Raw genomic sequence first — 18,845 nt, 5'->3', positions numbered from 1 at the left:
ATGTTCATCCTTTGGAGTATTTTTAATGAACCCAAGGAAGGAGTGGCTTGGTCTCGTCATGATTGATGAGTCCTGCACTGCTTAAGTTTTATGAGCCCAATGAAGGAATAAATAGATGTCATTTTCCTGTTTAAAGAGTTTGAAAAGACACCAAAATAAAACTCATTCAGTTCTTTCAACATAAAATTTTAATGAACCCGAAGAAAGTAAAGCTTTGTGTTTTTCATTTTTTGGCAATCAAGAGAAAAACACAAGTAAACTTTGTAGTGTCCTTTTTCATAATTTTAGTCTCTCATGCCTGGAAAAGGGTAAAATAATGCATGAGAGAACTCTATTGGCCATGATTAGTCAACGTAGGCCTTTTTCGTAAATAGTCTAGTTCAGTCCGTAAAAGGGGTAAACTTATATTGAATAGATGAATGCTCATTTATTTTTATGAGTTTGAATAGTTAAGTACTCGACGATCTTCTCATGCTTAGGGAGTCTGAAAAGGGCTTAAATAGGATTCCAAGGTTTTTCTTTTTCATAAGTTTTAACGAGTTTGAAAAATTGATAAAAATATACTCATCCCTAAAATGATTCATTTTCATAAATAACCCGAGTTCTACACATTTAAACTAAAACATTATCGTCATTGCTAAAAAATATAGTAAAAACATTAAAATTTGGATTTTCATAAGCTAAAGGCAAAAAATAATATTTTGATGGGCCTAAAAAACTTATAAAAGTCCAAAAAGTAAAAAATATTTTACCATTTGAGAGTGATTGAGTGCATTTTTCACCAAAACATTTAGAGGTGGATTCTGACCAAATTGGTGGACCAAATCATTAGCTGTTTTCTCCAAGTAAGAGATATTTTCGATATATTTGTTTTCATTGCTTTAAATTTATTTTTTACCATGTATTTCATTTTTTTGGGGGGTTTTATTAATTCAAAAATCGCCCTTGTTGTGTGTTGTCCCTTAAGAAACCAATTTCCTGGTTGTGTAGAAATTGTGCTTAAGACATTAATATTTATAATTATTGTCACTTGTTTGTCACTTAATTATATGTTGTATTCTCAAATGAAGGACCCGAAAGACTTGGTTTTTAACCCTTAATACTTAGGTGACATGAAAATCTCAAAATTCCATTTGATTGCTGAATATAAATGATGAATGAAGAAAGTTTGAAGAAGTCAGAGACAATATGTTGTTTTACACAAAATCTACTATCTATGTGATCCAGGTGGATGTTGGTGGCCACCCACCTATCCCATTTGGACCCCCACAACTGTCTCTTTCAGCTTTTTCAGTTTCCTAAATTGTAGCACCGTTTACTATTTTTAGCAGTTTTTCGGGTCTTGAACTTCTGGAGCCATTTTGAGGCCCTAAACGACGTTTTTTGGGAAATCTGGGGCAACATGGGTCCATGAACCCATGTTGCCTCCCAAAGTGGTAGTACTCGGATAGATATTTCTAACGAGCTATCGTACGCGTCAAACAGAGATCGTATGCCAAAGTTACGACCCCGGGAAATTGATGTACCAATTTACCCAAACGAGGCCCACAATTTGGCGTTTCATCTTCTAGGGTTAGGTTTTGGGATGTGAAGGGTTTTCCATTGTTTCTCAACAATAAATAGGCCTTCGAGCCTCATTGTAACATAGTTCAGAGGCATTTAGCCACCACATCTCTTCTCAGAGATAAGCTACCATCGCCCTAGCTGGTTTATTTCCATTTCTGTTTATAAGCATATTTCAGTATTTTACAGTAATGAAATGAAGTATTATTTCCGCTGCATATCTGTGTTTATGGTTATCTCTGTAATTTTTTGCGTTCTTGTTTAAATCCGGATCAGTGGTATCAGAGCAGTATGCTTTTTCTCTGTTTTTCTATGCATGTCCCCAACGATGTCGGGATATAAGGAGTTAGGGCTTGAACTGGTCGAACCTTTGCAAGACCAACCTCGCAATCCTGACGGCCTCCCATGGCGGATGAGAAGAAAGATGAGGGGGCTGGAGATCCTATCAAAATCTTGCTCGAAGAAGCGCTCTAGCGGCAAAGGAACGCGATGATGGATAGCTTTGCGCAGATCCTTCAGCGGCTACCCAGAGGCGACGCATCGGCTTCCAACAGCGACTCTGGAAACGCCACACCATTTAAGGTACAAGTTAATTTTGAAATCCCCATCTTCGAGGGTCAAATAGACGCAAATGTCGTAGATAAATGGTTAAATCTGCTAGATGGGTATTTTTCTGTTCATGAATTTTCAAGTTGGGAAAAGAATGTTTTCGCTCTTCTCAAAGCAGCCCCCCACGTCAAGGACTGGTGGGAAACCTACTGCGAGCAGAAGGATGAAAGTACAGGCTCACTATTTTCAGCCGCACCCACTTGGAATGACTTCCAGGATGCCATCAAGGAGCAGTACTACCCTGTTGGAAGCTATGAGGACAAATACATCAAATGGACCACATTGCGGCAGGGACGAGACCAAGATGTGCCGGAGTTCACAAACATTTTTCATACCCTTCGCACACAGTTGGGTATCAAAGATTCTGAGCTGCATCTGGTACTCAAATACCGCGACTGCCTACATAGATACATCCAGGAAGGGATGGGGTTCTTGAACATCTCCTCACTCGGCACAACATACTGATACGCTGTCAAAATCGAGCAAAAGTTCAAACAGAAGAAGCGAGACTTTGGATCTGCAAATCCGAAGCCCAAAGGACAAAGCCAAGGTGGGGTGACCCAAGACAACCGGCGAAGCCGCAAGAAAAGAAAAACACCACGAAGCCGAAGAAGGACACAGGAAAGTGGTGTGAGTTCCACAAGAGTCCCACTCATAACACAAGTGAGTGTCGGACCAAGCTATCGCTGGTGGCCGAGTTGAAGGCTTCCGAATCAGATACATGTTCTGACCCTGAGCCAGAACCTGACAAGGGGAATGGAAAAGGGAAGCAGATCATTGATGCGGATCCCAGCGCCACTGTTTCCACTGCCAAGATCCAGAAGAATGAACCTGCAGACCCAGAAGAGGGGGAGCGTCTTTTCCACTCACAGATGTGGGTGAAGGGTTCGCCACTGCAATTCATTGTCAACAGTGGCAGCCAAAAGAACCTCATTTCAGCAGAGGTTGTGAAGTGGTTGGGCCTACTGACTACACCACACCCGCAGCCGTACAATATCAGGTGGCTTCACGAAGGACGAGATCTAAAAGTTCGCCAGCAGTGCCGCCTTCCCTATAGCATCAAACACTTCACAGATGAGGTATTGTGTGATGTTACACCTCTGGATGTTTGTGATGTATTATTAGGCCAACCATACTTGTGGAGGCGACATGCTGTGTATGAGTCCAGGCCTCGTGTTGTCATTATTTCTCTGAATAATTCATTATACAGGATACCAGAGGTAGCCCCACCTACCACCACATCTTTGATCACTGTTAAGAAAGGCAACAAGCTCATCTCCCAGACCAGGAAATTCATCTGTCTGGTTCACTCCCAAAGTAAGGGGAAGATTGTCATCACATCCATGAACCCCGCGAAGGGTTCCTCCATGCAGCAGCAACAACAAAGGGATACAATCATGACAAGACACAAGAACAACTTCTCCTCACCCACAGGGGTACCACACAAGTTTCAGGTGGGCGACAAAGTTTGGTAGCATCTGCAGAGAGAACGCCTTACCAGAACCCATCAGAAACTCAGACCACTCCAACATGGTCCTTACACCAGTACCAAGGCTATAGGTAACAATGCTTTGAAGCATAGCATTCCTCCATTCCTTTGCTTGCATCAAGTGATCAATGTGGACCGTCGTCGACCATGCTTCCCACCATTTCTGAACACATCAGAGATTGCAGAACAACTCACCAGGGACCAAGTTCAGCAGATGGAGGAACTCAACGCAATGGGGACCATTGGTTCCTAAGGGGGGAGGAATGATCTAGCTGGATGTTGGTGGCCACCCACCTATCCCATTTGGACCCCCACAACTGTCTCTTTCAGCTTTTTCAGTTTCCTAAATTGTAGCACAATTTACTATTTTTAGCAGTTTTTCAGGTCCTGAACTTCCGGAGCCGTTTTGAGGCCCTAAACGACATTTTTTGGGAAATATGGGGCAACATGGGTCCATGGACCGATGTTTCCTCCCAAAGTGGTAGTACTTGGATAGATCTTTCTAACGAGCTATCGTACGCGTCAAACGGAGATCGTATGCCAAAGTTACGACCCCGGGAAATTGATGGATCACTGTGACACTTGGAGAAGTTAAAGATAATATGATGTTTTAGACAGAAACTACTATCTGTAACTTAGAAGAATTGCAGAGGTAGGAACTTCAAGTATAGGAGCGCTCTTTTAAGGGATTTTAACTTCATTTACATAAGCAAATAAAAACCTGTAGCTTCATTACCATACTTAAAGGAAGAAAACATATGATGACACATAACAGAGAAGTCACAAAATCATACCCAACAATGTGTGGAAAACTTCTGATTCTTTCATTAATCAACAATTTTATCAAGAATACAGTGGCATAGTCTCCAGGTTCTCCAAAGTTCGAACCCTTTCTCTGTAAATTTTCCTCTTTTTATACATTATGAGACATTTGGTTATCACCAAAACTGTCTAACTGCTTAACTATCTACTAACTGTATAAAGTAAAAAAGCACTACAGAATATTACATTAGAGGATAAAAGACACCTCATTCTCAAGAAAATAAAATAACAAGAAGTAACAGAATTTAGAAAACTGATGATGATTGTTCGCTTTTCAGACCTGTGGCTTGATTGTTGATGAAGTTTCTCTGTAGATGCTTTGGTAATGGTTAAACTGTTTTAACACAACAAACTGTATTTTGACAAAACTCCATGTGTGGACTTGGGCCCACGTATGTATCAGGAGTGTTCTGATTGGCGAAAACACAAAGAAATGTGACCAATCACCGTTGCCTTTGGAATTTTAGTCGTTCGTCTCTAACTTTGGTTATTTTGCTAAAACAACGAAATTAGTTGATTTACGCAAAATATGGTAAACCTTCAGTTACCACGAAACTCAAAAATAATTAAAACTTTGGTTCATAAACTTATCATGTCCACATGAGCTGTGCGCAATCACCATTCGATCACCCCTTCAATGAAGGTTGCGATCCCTCGGAACTCACGAGACTTTAAACCTGTTGAACAAAACCTTATCACGTATGTTTTTTTCAACGACCCTTTGACTCCCATATGGACCCGATAAGAAATAAAACTTCTAGTTAATGATTTATTGGGTCCGATTTTAAAAATAAAACCCGATTACTTTTCGACGTGATATCCGTCGGATCTCGTCCCTTTCAATGGACGGCTACGATTGATCCGGACTTCAACGGATTAAATTGCATTTCATACACCATCACATTTGATTTCCAAAATAAACTTCGTTCTAGTTACCCACGTGATTTTCGTCGGATCTGTTGGCTTGCAAGCGAATTACTCAGATCTTCCTGCAAGTTTATCACATTCAAAATCCATCAATCAAATAAAACAAGTTATTTCTTTCAAATTTATGCTTTTCCCTTTATTTCCGCTACAACATAATATTTGATTTTTTCATTTTTTGTAATAAAGATGAAAATAAAATTAAAAGGACAATGGATGCTACAACATATGGCTCCACCTAGGGATAGTGCTTTTGCCACAGCAGCACTAAGAACCGCAGATCAGTGCCTTCAACTCAGGCATGGAGTCACATATTTCTTAGTCAATTAAACTTCTATGGAATTTGTACAATGAGCTCACTCAGGTATCTACTATGACAAGATGCTTATGCTTCAGAACTGGAAGTAATTTTTGAGGTACTGCCCATTGACAGGAAGCTGCAAAGATTCACCATCAATATTCCCTGGAAGAATGTATTATTTGTCCTTGCTTCTATAATTCTAAATGGGCCATACCAGAGAGGATCAAACTTTCCATGTTTGCCCTTATCTTCTCTTCTAATACCCCACCTTAATACAAGGTCTCCAACTTTAAAATAAATCTCTCTGGCATTTCTGTAAAAAATACTCTTCATATTTGATTGATACATGATCAAGTTGTCTCTTACCTCATCCTTGTTTTCACTCAACTCCACTACCTTATTCATTCTTCTTATCAAGGAATTGGGCTCTTCTTTTGCCTCCTGAATCATTGCAGGCTTCTCAAGTTGGCTTGGGAATAGAGCTTGAGTTCTATACACTAACTCAAAAGGTGATTTTCCTGTAGACCTTCCTATAGTTACTCTAGCAACCCATAGAGCAAACTTTCACTTAGAATCCCAATATTTCTGGTTGTCTGCAATAGTTTTGTTAAGGATTTTCATCAAAGTTTTGTTAGTGGATTCAGCTAATCCATTTCCTTATGGATGATAAGCTGTTGAAAGGGACAAAATAACATTATACTTTTGACAAAAAGCAATAAACTTACTTGAATTGAAGACTTGAGCATTGTCTGTTATGATTTTGACAGGGCATCTAAATATGATAAAAATATTCTCCTCTAAGAACTTCATTACCACCTGGTCATTTTCCCTTTTAGTGGGTATAGCTTCTACCCACTTGGTGAAGTAATCAGTAGCTGTGAGAACCCACTTGTGTTGTCCACTTGAAGGTGGGTTAATCTCTCCAACAAAGTCGAGTCCCCATTGTATGAATGGTTCTTCTATGAAGACTGGGATCAAAGGCAAGGGAGATATCCTCTTCTTCTCAGCAAAAAACTGACACTTTTGACAGCTTCTGACAAACTTATATGTATCACCAAATAGAGTAGGCCAATAAAACCTTGCATGGAGGATTTTGTGTGCAGTAGCCTTCCAACTATAATTTCCGCCACATAACTTCTCATGATAATCTTTAATGGTCTCTGTAAACTCATCCTCTGTTAAACATAATAACAAAACTCCTACAGGATCCTTCCAATACAATCTGGCCTCAACAATCACATATGGTTGGCCTTTGATCTTTAATGCTCTATACTTTTTTTTATCCAAATATTGAGGACAAGAGAGAAAACACAAATAATGGGCTATGTGCTTGTACCATTCTGAACATAAAAACTTATAAATGATCTTTATACATGGGTCTGATTTTTCTTCACCTTCTTCAACTGTCTCCTCATTCACATGTGTCAGCAAGTTGATTCCCAATGCTTGAAAGTTTGACTCTGTCAACATCCTTAGAAATCCTTGCCCTTTCACCAACTTTGTGGGATTTATGTCCAAGTCATACACTTGGATCTTGGTTATCCATTTTCCTCTTTTGCCTTCTACATCAGTCTGGACTAAGACATCCTTTACCACAACATTTGGCACATAAGCAATAATCTATGACTGCAGTATGTAAGTCCTGAAGGCCTTTAGAGATTTTACCAAAGAATATACCTATTTTTCAAGAATATTATACTTTAGTTCAGCATCTCTGAGAATCTTGCTAAAGAAAGCAACTGGATGCTCCTTTTCTTCATCATTTTTCTGCAACAAGACAACAGCTATGGAATTAGGTGATGCAAGTGAAAAAACTTGGACATGTTTTTGATAATCAAGGCTTATTAGGAATGAAGAAGCTTGCAATTCTTCTTTAATCCTGGAGAATGACTCTCTAGGTTCCTTGGTCCAATGCACTTCATTCTCTTTCTTCAACATATTAGTAATTTCTTTTACAATTTCTGCATAATTGGACATAAACCTCCTTAAAAAGTTTATTTTTCCCAAAAATTTCTGAATGTCCTTCTTACTCCTGGGCAAAGGTATTTTCTATACAACTTGCACCCTTGTTGGATCTATCTTCACTCCATCTCTAGAAACAATGTGCCCCAACAGTTTGCCCTCCTCCAGAGAAAAAATAGATTTCTTAGGATTCAAGGAAAGCCCAAATCTTCTACATTTCTCAAACGTCTTTTTAAGATGGTCTAGATGCTCCTCATCAGACTTAGAGAAAACAGTGATGTCATCCAAGTATATCACTACAAACTTATCTCCCACAAAAGCAATGTCCATAGCCCTTTGAAACGTAGCACCTGCATTCATCAACCCAAAAGGCATTCTAGCATACATAAAGGTTCCCCAAGGAGTTGTGAATGTAGTCTTCTTCTGATCTTCTTTATCCACAGCCGCTTGGTTATACCTAGAAAACCCATCCAGCATTGACATCCTGAATGATCCTATTACCTTTTGCAACACATGATCCATTTTAGGTAACGGATAATTATCGTTCAAGGAAGCGTTGTTGAGATTTCTAAAGTTGACACATAGCCTTATCTCTCCATTCTTCTTCCTTACAGAAACTAAATTGGCCACCCAGTCAGAGTACCTGAGTGGAACTATAATCTTGGCATCAAGCAACCTTTTGACTTCTTTCTCGATCAATGGTAAAAGAAGAGGTTTTATCTACCCGAGCTTCTGTTTGAATGGTTTAATCCCCTCTTTCAAGGGAATCTCGTTTTGAATAATACTTACATCATATGTTTTAAGATCCTCATAGGACCAAGAAAAAAGCATCAACATAGTCCTTGAAAAATTTAATGTATCTCTCCTTATAATTAGGTGGAACTCCATTGAATAATTTGACTAACCTGGGCTCCTCCTGAGTTCCAATATTGTGATCTTGAATATGCTCATCATGTGGAATTTTCTCTGAATTAACAGCTACATCATTGGAGTTAAAAACCCTTTCAAGAGGGACAAGTCCCCTTGGCAGAATATTATCTTTCAATTGAATAATATTTTGATCAACTATATAATTTTTCAAACCACTTACCTCCGCACCTTCTATTGCTTCATCTTCATCCTGATCTATCTTTGTGCCCTGAAAATCTTCAATCATAGTAAAGAATTCCTTAATCTGTTGATCATCTTCAAAAATCTACCAGTGCTTTATATTATCAGGAATAGAGGGCTTGTGCCTCATTTCAACCTCATATCTTAGTTTCAGATTAATAGGAGGTCTAAAAGTACTAGCAGCCACAACCAAAGAATCTGCTAATTTGTTTCCATCTCTTGGAATGAACTGAATGTTGAAAGCTTCAAAGAAGTTCTCAACCAAATCCCACACTTCATTTCTGTATGACCTAAGCCTAGGGTGTTTTGTCTGAAAGTGGTTATTTATTTGTTTTATAATTAGCTTTGAATCTCCAAAGGCAGAAATTAACTTGACTCCCATTTGTTTTGTTGTTTGCAGAGAAATGATCAAGGAATCATATTTTGCCACATTGTTTGTTGCTTAGAACTCCAATTTAAAAGAAAAAGGGAACATATTACCTCCAGCTGCAATTAGAAGGAAACCAACACCTGTTCCTTCTTTAGAATAGGCTCCATCAAAGAAGCACTTCCACATCCCTTCTGTTTGTAGCTCTGTATTTAAACTGGTTGAAGTAAGCTGCCTCTGGAATCTTCAGGCAACTCTACATTATCATGAAGCATGAAGCAAGCAAAGTCATCTTTCTCCTAGCTATATGCAAGTGAATTACTTGCTCCTTTTTTTGTAATTGTTTTTACAAATCTAGTTTCTCTGTACAACCTCCTTTCTTCTCTGCCAAAAATTGGTATAACAACATATGTAAAATATAGCTTCAAAACACCACCCAATTTGGCTCCTCATGACCTAGATAGCAACATTCCAAACCTAGCATGGATATCTGCTACCACTACATCCATTACCAAGCTTCTAGCTGGGATCTGGTCTAGTGACACCACCATATCTTTAATGACCCCCAGACACTTGACTTTATTTGAATTAAAAGATTACAAGTCTCTGTGAGATTTAGTAACTTGTAGGTTTAGTTATTTCATCACTGATAATGGCATAAGGTTATGTGAAGCTCCTGAATCAAACATACAATTGTGCAAGAGGAAATCATGAATCAATAGGGAAATGTAGAAAGGAGGGGTTGAAGAATCCACCTCCTCCACATGTGGACCAAAAACCACTACTGGTTTATCTTCTTGCAGGTTCACAATGTCATTTATATTTACATTCTTTCTTAGATTGATAAACTCAACAATCTCTCTCTGATAAACTGGTGTTTTGACTAACTCTGTGAGGGGCACTTGAATTCTAATTTTCTCTAATTCTTTAGTTAGACTAAACACATGACCCTGTTTAGTGTTCTTTTCATTTTCATCTTCACCTCTCTTCATGACTGAAATCTCTTTTGGAATAGAAATAAGTTTTTCTAAAGGAATTTTTTCACTGTTGTCTTGAGAAGACTCACCTTGAAGCATTTGAGTCTTGCTACTTGTATTATGTTTCTTCTTTCCTTTATTCAATTGTTTTACAGGTTATGGTTCTTGTGGAGTCTCCTTCTGTGAGGGAGCTGGAACTTGCTACTCACCTTCATCTTCTTGACTTCTAGACCTTTTCCTTGACCTTAAGTCATATTTCTTATGTAGTTCTTCCTGCATAAAATCAGACCAATACTCATCAATTTCATTATCATCATAAATGGCATATGTTTCAGCATATTCATATTCTTCTCCCTCAACACCTAGTTCATCTTCATCTACTGCATACAATGTGGAAATATGATCATCATGGTCCCTGGAATGCTCTGGTACTTCATTAGGATCTGCTTCTATATACAGTGGTGCTTGAATATGATCTTGATCTTTTCTCTCCTTCTACAAAATTTGTAGAGATTGTCTTCTATACTAAGGATTAAAGTTCCTGTTCTGTTGTGCTTGCCTATGAGAATTCTTACTTTCCAACTCTAATTTAATCAATTTATTTGACAAAGTTTTAATTACATTACTCATATCCTCTAATGTTTGACTTTGAGAGGATTCTACTTTAGCCTTTCCCTTATCTTGAATAGGTTGTGTCTCTGGTGCTTTACCTGCAGCCACTAGATTTGCTTCTATCTCTAATGCATCTATTTGGATCTAATCAAGGGTTTGGGATCTCCTCTCCCTCAATGTGAATCCAAAATTTGACTCAAAAGCCCCAACAAAAGTTATTTTTGCACCAGCAGGAGGGGGCTTAATCTCCATTGGAAGACTATTGTACAATTTATTGAACCTTCTGATGAATTCTACAACACTTTCATCAGACTTTTTCTTGATAGCATTAAACTCTGTGAGTGAATACCCATGGTCTCTTTTTTCTCCCCATCTCTGGGTGAACAGTTGCTCCATATCTTCCCATGTAGGAATAGAGTTATTAGGAATCCCTTTAAACCATTTTCTTGCTTCTTCATCTAAGGATTGGACAAAAAGTCTTAGAACAACATCCAAGTGTTCAAAATTTAGGTTTTCTACAAAATTACAAAATATTGATATATGATTCTCTGTTGTCTGTTCATCCTCTCCTATGAAACGAGGAATAATCTTCAAGTATTCTTGTGGAATTTGATTCAACTGTTGCAACAATTGAATAGGTGCATACCTATTCATCAAGAATGAAGGTGCTGCCATATTTGCTCTTGAATTTAGTGAACCTTGATTACCAACAGATGTGGAGCCTGACTTAGAAGTATATGGAGTATGAGAAGGTGGCAATGTAGTTATAGGTTTAAGTTGAATAACTATAGCAGATATTGAAAAAGAAACAGACTCTAGAGACTGTTCTTGATAGTTGGGTTCTTGAAATGAATTGGATGTAAAAGGTGACTCCTGGTAAGATGAATGTTTGGATGAAAAATGTGATGAACTGCTTCCAGGTTCAGGCAGTGTAGGACTTGGTGTAATTGGATTTTTTGGCCTTCCAACCCTCTTGGAAACAAGCCTCTCAGGATCTGAAAGGGCTTGAACTTTCTACTGTGAGGTATCTGACCTTCTATGAGTGCTCTTTGGAGCCAGAGTTATTGCTTTTGTTCAATACAACCAAATATTTCCTCCTCACTGAACAACCAGAGGAAAATATTGAAAACCCAGGGAAAAGTGTTCTTGTCTTCTCTCCCCGGAAACGACGCCAATTAATGTTATCCCTTAAGAAACCAATTTCCTAGCTGTGTAGAAATTGTGCTTAAGACATTAATGTTTATAATTATTGTCACTTGTTTGTCACTTAATTATATGTTGTATTCTCAAATGAAGGACCTGAAAGACTTGGTTTTTACCCCTTAATACTTAGGTGACATGAAAATCTCACAATGCCATTTGATTGCTGAATATAATTATGAATGAAGAAAGTATGAAGAAGTCAGAGACAATATGTTGTTTTACACAGAATCTACTATCTGTGACATTTGGAGAAGTTAAAGATAATATGATGTTTTACACATAAACTACTATTTGTAACTTAGAAGAATTGCAGAGGTAGGAACTTCAAGTATAGGAGCGCTCTTTTAAGGGATTTTAACTTCATTTACATAAGCAAATAAATACCTGCAGTTTCATTACCATACTTAAAGGAAGAAAACATATGATGACACATAACGGAGAAGTCACAACATCATACCCAACAATGTGTGGAAAACTTCTGATTATTTCATTAATCAACAGTTTTATCAAGAATACAATGGCCTAGTCTCCAAGTTCTTCAAAGTTCGAACCCTTTCTCTGTAAATTTTCCTCTTTTTATAACCAAAACTGTCAAACTGCTTAACTATCTACTAATTGTCTCAAGTAAAAAATCACTACAGAATATTACATTAGAGGATCAAAGACACCTCATTCTCAAGAAAATAAAATAACAAGAAGTAACAGAACTTAGAAAATTGATGATGATTGTTCGCTATTCAGATCTGTGGCTTGGCTGTTGATGAAGTTTCTCTATAGATGCTTTGGTAATGGTTAAACTGTTTTAACACAACAAACTATATTTTGACAAAACTTTGTGCGTGGAATTGGGCCCATGTATGTATCGAGAGTGTTTTGATTGGTGGAAACACAAAGAAACCCAACCAATCACTGTTTCCCTTGGAATTTTAGTTGTTTTTCTCTAACATTAGTTATTTTTCTAAAACAACGAAATCAATTGATTTACGCAAAATATGGTAAACCTTCGGTTACCACGGAACTCAAAAAGAATTAAAACTCAGGTTCATAAACTTATCACGTCCGCCTGAGCTGTGCACAATCACCGTACGATCACCCCTTCAATGGATGGTCCGATCCCTCGAAACTCACGAGACTTTAAACCTATTGAACAAAACCTTATCGCGTCTGTTTTTTTCAACGACCCTTTGACTCCCATACGGACCCGATAAGAAAGAAAACTGCTAGTTAATGATTTATCGGGTCTAATTATAAAAATAAAACCTGATTACTTTTCGACATGATATCTGTCGGATCTTGTCCCTTTCGATGGATGGCTACGATTGATCTTGACTTCAACAGATTAAATTTCATTTCATACACCATCATATCTGATTTCCAAAATAAACTTCATTATAGTTGCCCACTTGATTTTCGTCAGATCTATTGCCTTGAAAGTGAATGACTCAGATCTTCCTGCGGGTTTCTCACATTCAAAAGCCGTCAATCAAATAAAATAAGTTATTTCTTTAAAATTTATGCTTTTCCCTTTATTTCTTCTACAACATAATATTTGATTTTTTCATTTTTTGTAATAAAGCTGATAATAAAAATAAAAGGACAATGGATGCTACAACAATGTGCACAGTCTCTCTTCATCAGGTCCGTGCACACTGACTTAATTTTTAATATAGAAAAGCAATATTTGTGTATTTTTGGGCGCTAGAACTGCACAAATCTGCTATGTTATTAAAAGGTGGCCGCGCACAACATCGAGGGATTTGACAAAATTAAATAAAGTGCCCAAATTTGTTTGCAAAATCATCACAATGTTTCCTAATAATCCTCCATGTTTATTTGCAGGGTTTTGATCTAAAAAAATGGAGTGGAGGGAGAGAGAACATGAAGAACCAGACGTAGCATCCTTGAATCATCCAGAAACACTACAGGATTTGAGAGCTTGTGGCCCATACAATTTTTTTGTGATCCTGGGCATGAAGGCCTGACTAGATTTGTTGGAATGGATGGTGAGAAAATGGAATGTGCAGGAAGAGTGCTTCCAGATTGGGGATCATAGACTCACCATAGATGCAGATGAAATATATTTCTTGACTGGGCTCTCATGCTATGAAGTTTACATTTCTTTGTATGGGCACATACGAGGTGGTGAAACAATTTCCACTTACCTACTACAACATTATTTTCCAGGGTTCAAACTCAAAGACGGACGAATTGATATCAAAACCATTTAGAGGATCCCTTTGAGGACTATTGAATTTACTGTTGCACAATTGTGTGGGAGTGAAACACTTATTTTACTCACCAAGGACTGAGATGCAGATTTCTGTAGAGTGCTCGCAGCCCACCATATTCAACTAGTGTGAAGGGGTTGTTTTCAACCTTAAAGGGAAACTAACTAGAGTGAAAAATGACAAACTAATTTTTTTTGATATGGTGCCATTGTGATCCCATTCACTCTAGAGAGGATCCCCCTTCTTGTCTCACAGGTATCCATATACGCAATAGGATGGCGATATCCTCATATGTTGAAGTGGGTTACATTGATGGCACACGACGAAGGTGGTGATGGCCCAACTGTTAGATATACTCTTGATTTCTTTGGATGGTTGGAACATCAGATCATCATGATTGAATAATTTCCATATGAAAACATGGATTACACTGGTGATCTAGAAATCCCACTTCTGGCTAGAATGTAGTGGGGTGACCTAGGTAAAAATTTCACATTTTGGTTGTTTTGTGTCTTTCATTTTTGTTTTGTTTTGGGTTATCCAAAACTAACTATCCAAAATTATCATGTAGATGTGGGCCCAGTGAAACCAGTAGGACTACGCTGATTCGACATACATGGTGAGAAACTAACAACTCCCGCAATACAGAACCCTGATGCAGCATAGGTTTTCACTGAGTTGGAGCACAACCTATAGAGGTTGACTCTGGACATCCCAGATGTTGGGATTGATGATTTGCCTCTCCATTATCAAAGGCATACCATAGGGGTTCCTGGACTGATTAGTTGCTTGCTATGATGAGTATCTTGCGCTATTATCTGCTACCATGATCATCATTCATAGCTGCTAGTCATAGGGCTAGATTTTGTTTTTTGATGTATCAGTATGTTGGGATAATAAACGCCATGGGGCCTCATGTCATGGATGACATTTTGTAAATCCACAATTTTTACAGACATTTTAACTAATGAAAACATCTACTTATTATCTCAGTTTATCTTGTACAATATGTGGATGAATATTGTTTTTCTTTTTTACAGATGTTACAAATGTCGATTTAACACATAATTATCCAATGCATTAGTTAATGTGTTTAGATGTCTTGGAATGTGTTTATATTCAATGTAATCAAACTCTCTCTCTAAGATATGAACTTGCAAAAACTTTATTAACATTGTATACTTTCTTACTGAATAGACACCGTTTAAATGTAATCCTATGAGTTGAGAATCTAACATAATGATCAACAAACAAATACCAAATTAAATGGTGTCAGATAATATCTCAATAATTGTACTATATTCTGCGATGTTCTTCGTTGTTCAACCAAGGCATATTCCATGAATAGAAACTAACGTATCAGTGGGTGAATAAATAGGCCAAGTTGCGGAAGACAAATTCTGAGTACTATGACTAGTGCCATCGACAAAGCTAATGTAAATTTGAGGGAGCGTCAACATCTGTAAATCAAATGTAACACAAGATAAGCCTGAGAAGTAGTATAAAATCGTGAAAAGATGCTAAACTTTCCACACACAAAATATGATACAACAATATAAAAATTCTTCACGGAGTGAATTAAGCATAGTATTTCTTCAGGTAAAGACAATTTACGGACTTTCCTAAATAAATTTCGTCATAATCAACTAGCTCATAAGCCCCTTATTCCAATACACATTTTACAATATAAGGACCATGCCACATGGGCTTGAATTTACTGGCACCTAATTTATCGTGCTTTTGATCATAAACCAAGACTACGTCACCCTCTGAATATGACAGAGGATTTACATTTTTATCAAAGTGTGCCTTGACTTGTTTCTTACGAGTCTCACTAGCTAATGCAACATAACGAGGAGTCTCATCTAGTTGTGCCAAGTAAAAAAAATTCTTCTCCTCTGCAAAAGTGTGTAGTAATAATTCAAATACCAGTTTTAATGACAATATTTCACATTCAATAGGCAAAACTGCTTCCATACCGTAAAATAGTTGGAAGGGAGTAAAACCAGTTGATTTTTTTTTTTTTTTTTTTCTGAGGTACGATATGCCCACAAGGTTGGAAAAACCATCAGATGCCAGGTTCGTTTATGAATTCCGATAATATGTTTAATCATGGTAGTCAAAACCTTGTTTATGGCTTCTACTTGGCCATTTTCTTGCAGGTAATATGGAGTAGAACTCTCATGATGTAAGCCTAGCTTCGTCATTTTGGTTCATTACCATTAAGGGGAGGGCCGCTTTCCTACCTAAATAAAATGAAGTAGGATAATAAAAAACAGTGAGTTTAGTCATCATAACATTTCGAAAATGGCTACCATGGTCCGTGACGATGGCTTGTGGAACACCAAACCTAGAAATCACATGATTGAATATGAAAATAGCTATTTTTCACCATCACTCTTATATGTAGGCATCACCTCGACCCATTTCGTAAAATAATCCATTGCTAGGATAATATACCCATGCCCCCTGGCTAAGTGAGGGTTACATGTAAGGAAATTGATGCCCCCTTTTGCAAAAGGACTGACAACAATGATTGGGTGAAGAGGATCTGGAGGTGCACACATTTTGCGATCATAAATTTGGCAATTATGGCTTTTCTGGACTGCAGTTATACAATCTTTGAACATCGAAGGCCAGAAATAGCTAGCACGTAAGATCTTTTGGGCAGTGGAAAACCCTGACATATGATCGCCACAAGCTCTAGAATGACAAGCATTCAATGTTTTCTTAGATTCTTCATGGGTCAAACATTGTCTGAAGATGGAATCAACACCACAACAATAAAGTGTATCACCAACAATAATGCATTGTTGGGATTGGTACCGAATACGACGATGGTAAGTTCAAGCCAATTCTGGCTGAAAAGTTTGGGTTTGAAGATACACGATAATATCTCCATACCAAGGGTCTAAAGTATTAATAAGAAATAGGGATTCGTCTGGAAGAGAATACTCTACCACAGTTTCAGCGTCAGTATATGGAAAGTCACATAACAATTCGAAAAACAGCAATGATTTCTTGGACTTAGATTTTATGAATTCTAAATCAAATTCTTGTAGGATAACTATCCATTTAGAACATTTTCCCCCTAGAAATTTTCTCGTAAGAATGTAAACCATAGGGTTGCAATCTGAAATCACTATTGTTTTATGTAAGAGAATGTAGCGACGAAATCTTTGGACATCTTGAACGACTTCCAAGGTCAATTTCTGCACATGTGCATATTTTATCTATTTTCATAAGATTTATGCTCAAATAATATATTACATGCTCATCGTTCAACTTGTCTTCATGAACTAAAACCATGCCAATGGTGACATTAGATGCAACTAAATATAAAAAGTAGTCTCAATGATAATCGTGATGATGCAAAAACAATGTATGGGTTAACATGTGTTTGAGTGCATCAAAAGATTCTTGAGAAACTTCATCCCATGTAAATGATATTCCCTTTTTCAATAGTCGAGTAAAACCTTTAGTTAGCTCAACATAGTTCTGGATGAATCGACATAAGATTTTACTTTCCCTTGCAAAATTTAGAGTTGGCATAGGTTGGAAGGAGGAGGAAACTTCGGAATAACCTCTACCTTAAGTGGATCATTAGAGGAAATTTCAGCCTAAAAGTGGCCTCCTACGGAAAAATAATAAAATTATAGTTAAAATTATAAAATTAGAGTTATGAATTTTGGAGAGAAAAGAAGAAAAGTATATTTTTAATTGTATTTTTTTATTATCTCTTTATATTTTTACTCAAATTTTGAGTGTGGACACTCGTTAGATGTGGAATTAAGTTATGCATCTAACGAGTACCCATTATGCATACTTTTGAGAAGAACCACATTGATAAAAATTACAGTTACATTAAAAAAGTGTGTTCAATGTGTTTTTTTAATGTATTTGCAATTTTTATCAATGTGGGTCTTCTCAGAAGTATGCATAATGGGTACTCGTTGGATGTGAAATTTAATTTGGCATCCAATGAGTATTTACACTTGAAATTTGAGAAAACCTATACGTAGATATTCCAAAAATACAATTAAAAAAAGTAGTTTTTTTTTTTCTTTTCCCTCCAAAATATTTACATGTACCTCTTTTTAAATTCAAAGGATTTTGATTGGTTTACATATTATGACATGGAAATTATGTGAAAATTTCATGGTAACTTTTAGGCTGAAATTTCCTCTAACGTGACATGAATTCCTTCTTTCGATATGACAAATCTTAGTAATCGACTGGATTGCACACAAAAAACACATTTGTGAGGGTTCAAACATATATTGCAGTGTCAACACCTGATAAAAATAACTCTCAAATGTGTTGGATGATCTTCCTGTTTCAGTGAATATGATGGTAAATCATCCAAATAGGGTTATACAATATGCTTGATATTGTGAAATGCATAAGACATGGCCAGTTGAAAGATTGCGCCGACATTACTTAATCCAAATGGGAGTTTCTAATAAGAAAAAGTCCCCCATGGACAGATGAACGTGGTTTTATGCTCATCAATTGGGAGTATGTTGATTTGGTTGTATCTAGAAAATTCGTCCATGAAATAAAAAAATCGTTACCAGAACAATCATCAATGATTTGGTCGATATAGGGGGTAGGATAGTTGTCTTTGGGAAAATACTTATTAATATCCCTATAATCTGCGCATACTCCCTTGCTTTTT

Source organism: Pinus tabuliformis, chromosome X, assembly GCF_031772625.1.
Source record: "Pinus tabuliformis cultivar Carrire ecotype Pingquan chromosome X, CPIR1, whole genome shotgun sequence".
NCBI lineage: Eukaryota > Viridiplantae > Streptophyta > Pinopsida > Pinales > Pinaceae > Pinus > Pinus tabuliformis.
This window is presented reverse-complemented; position numbering follows the sequence as displayed.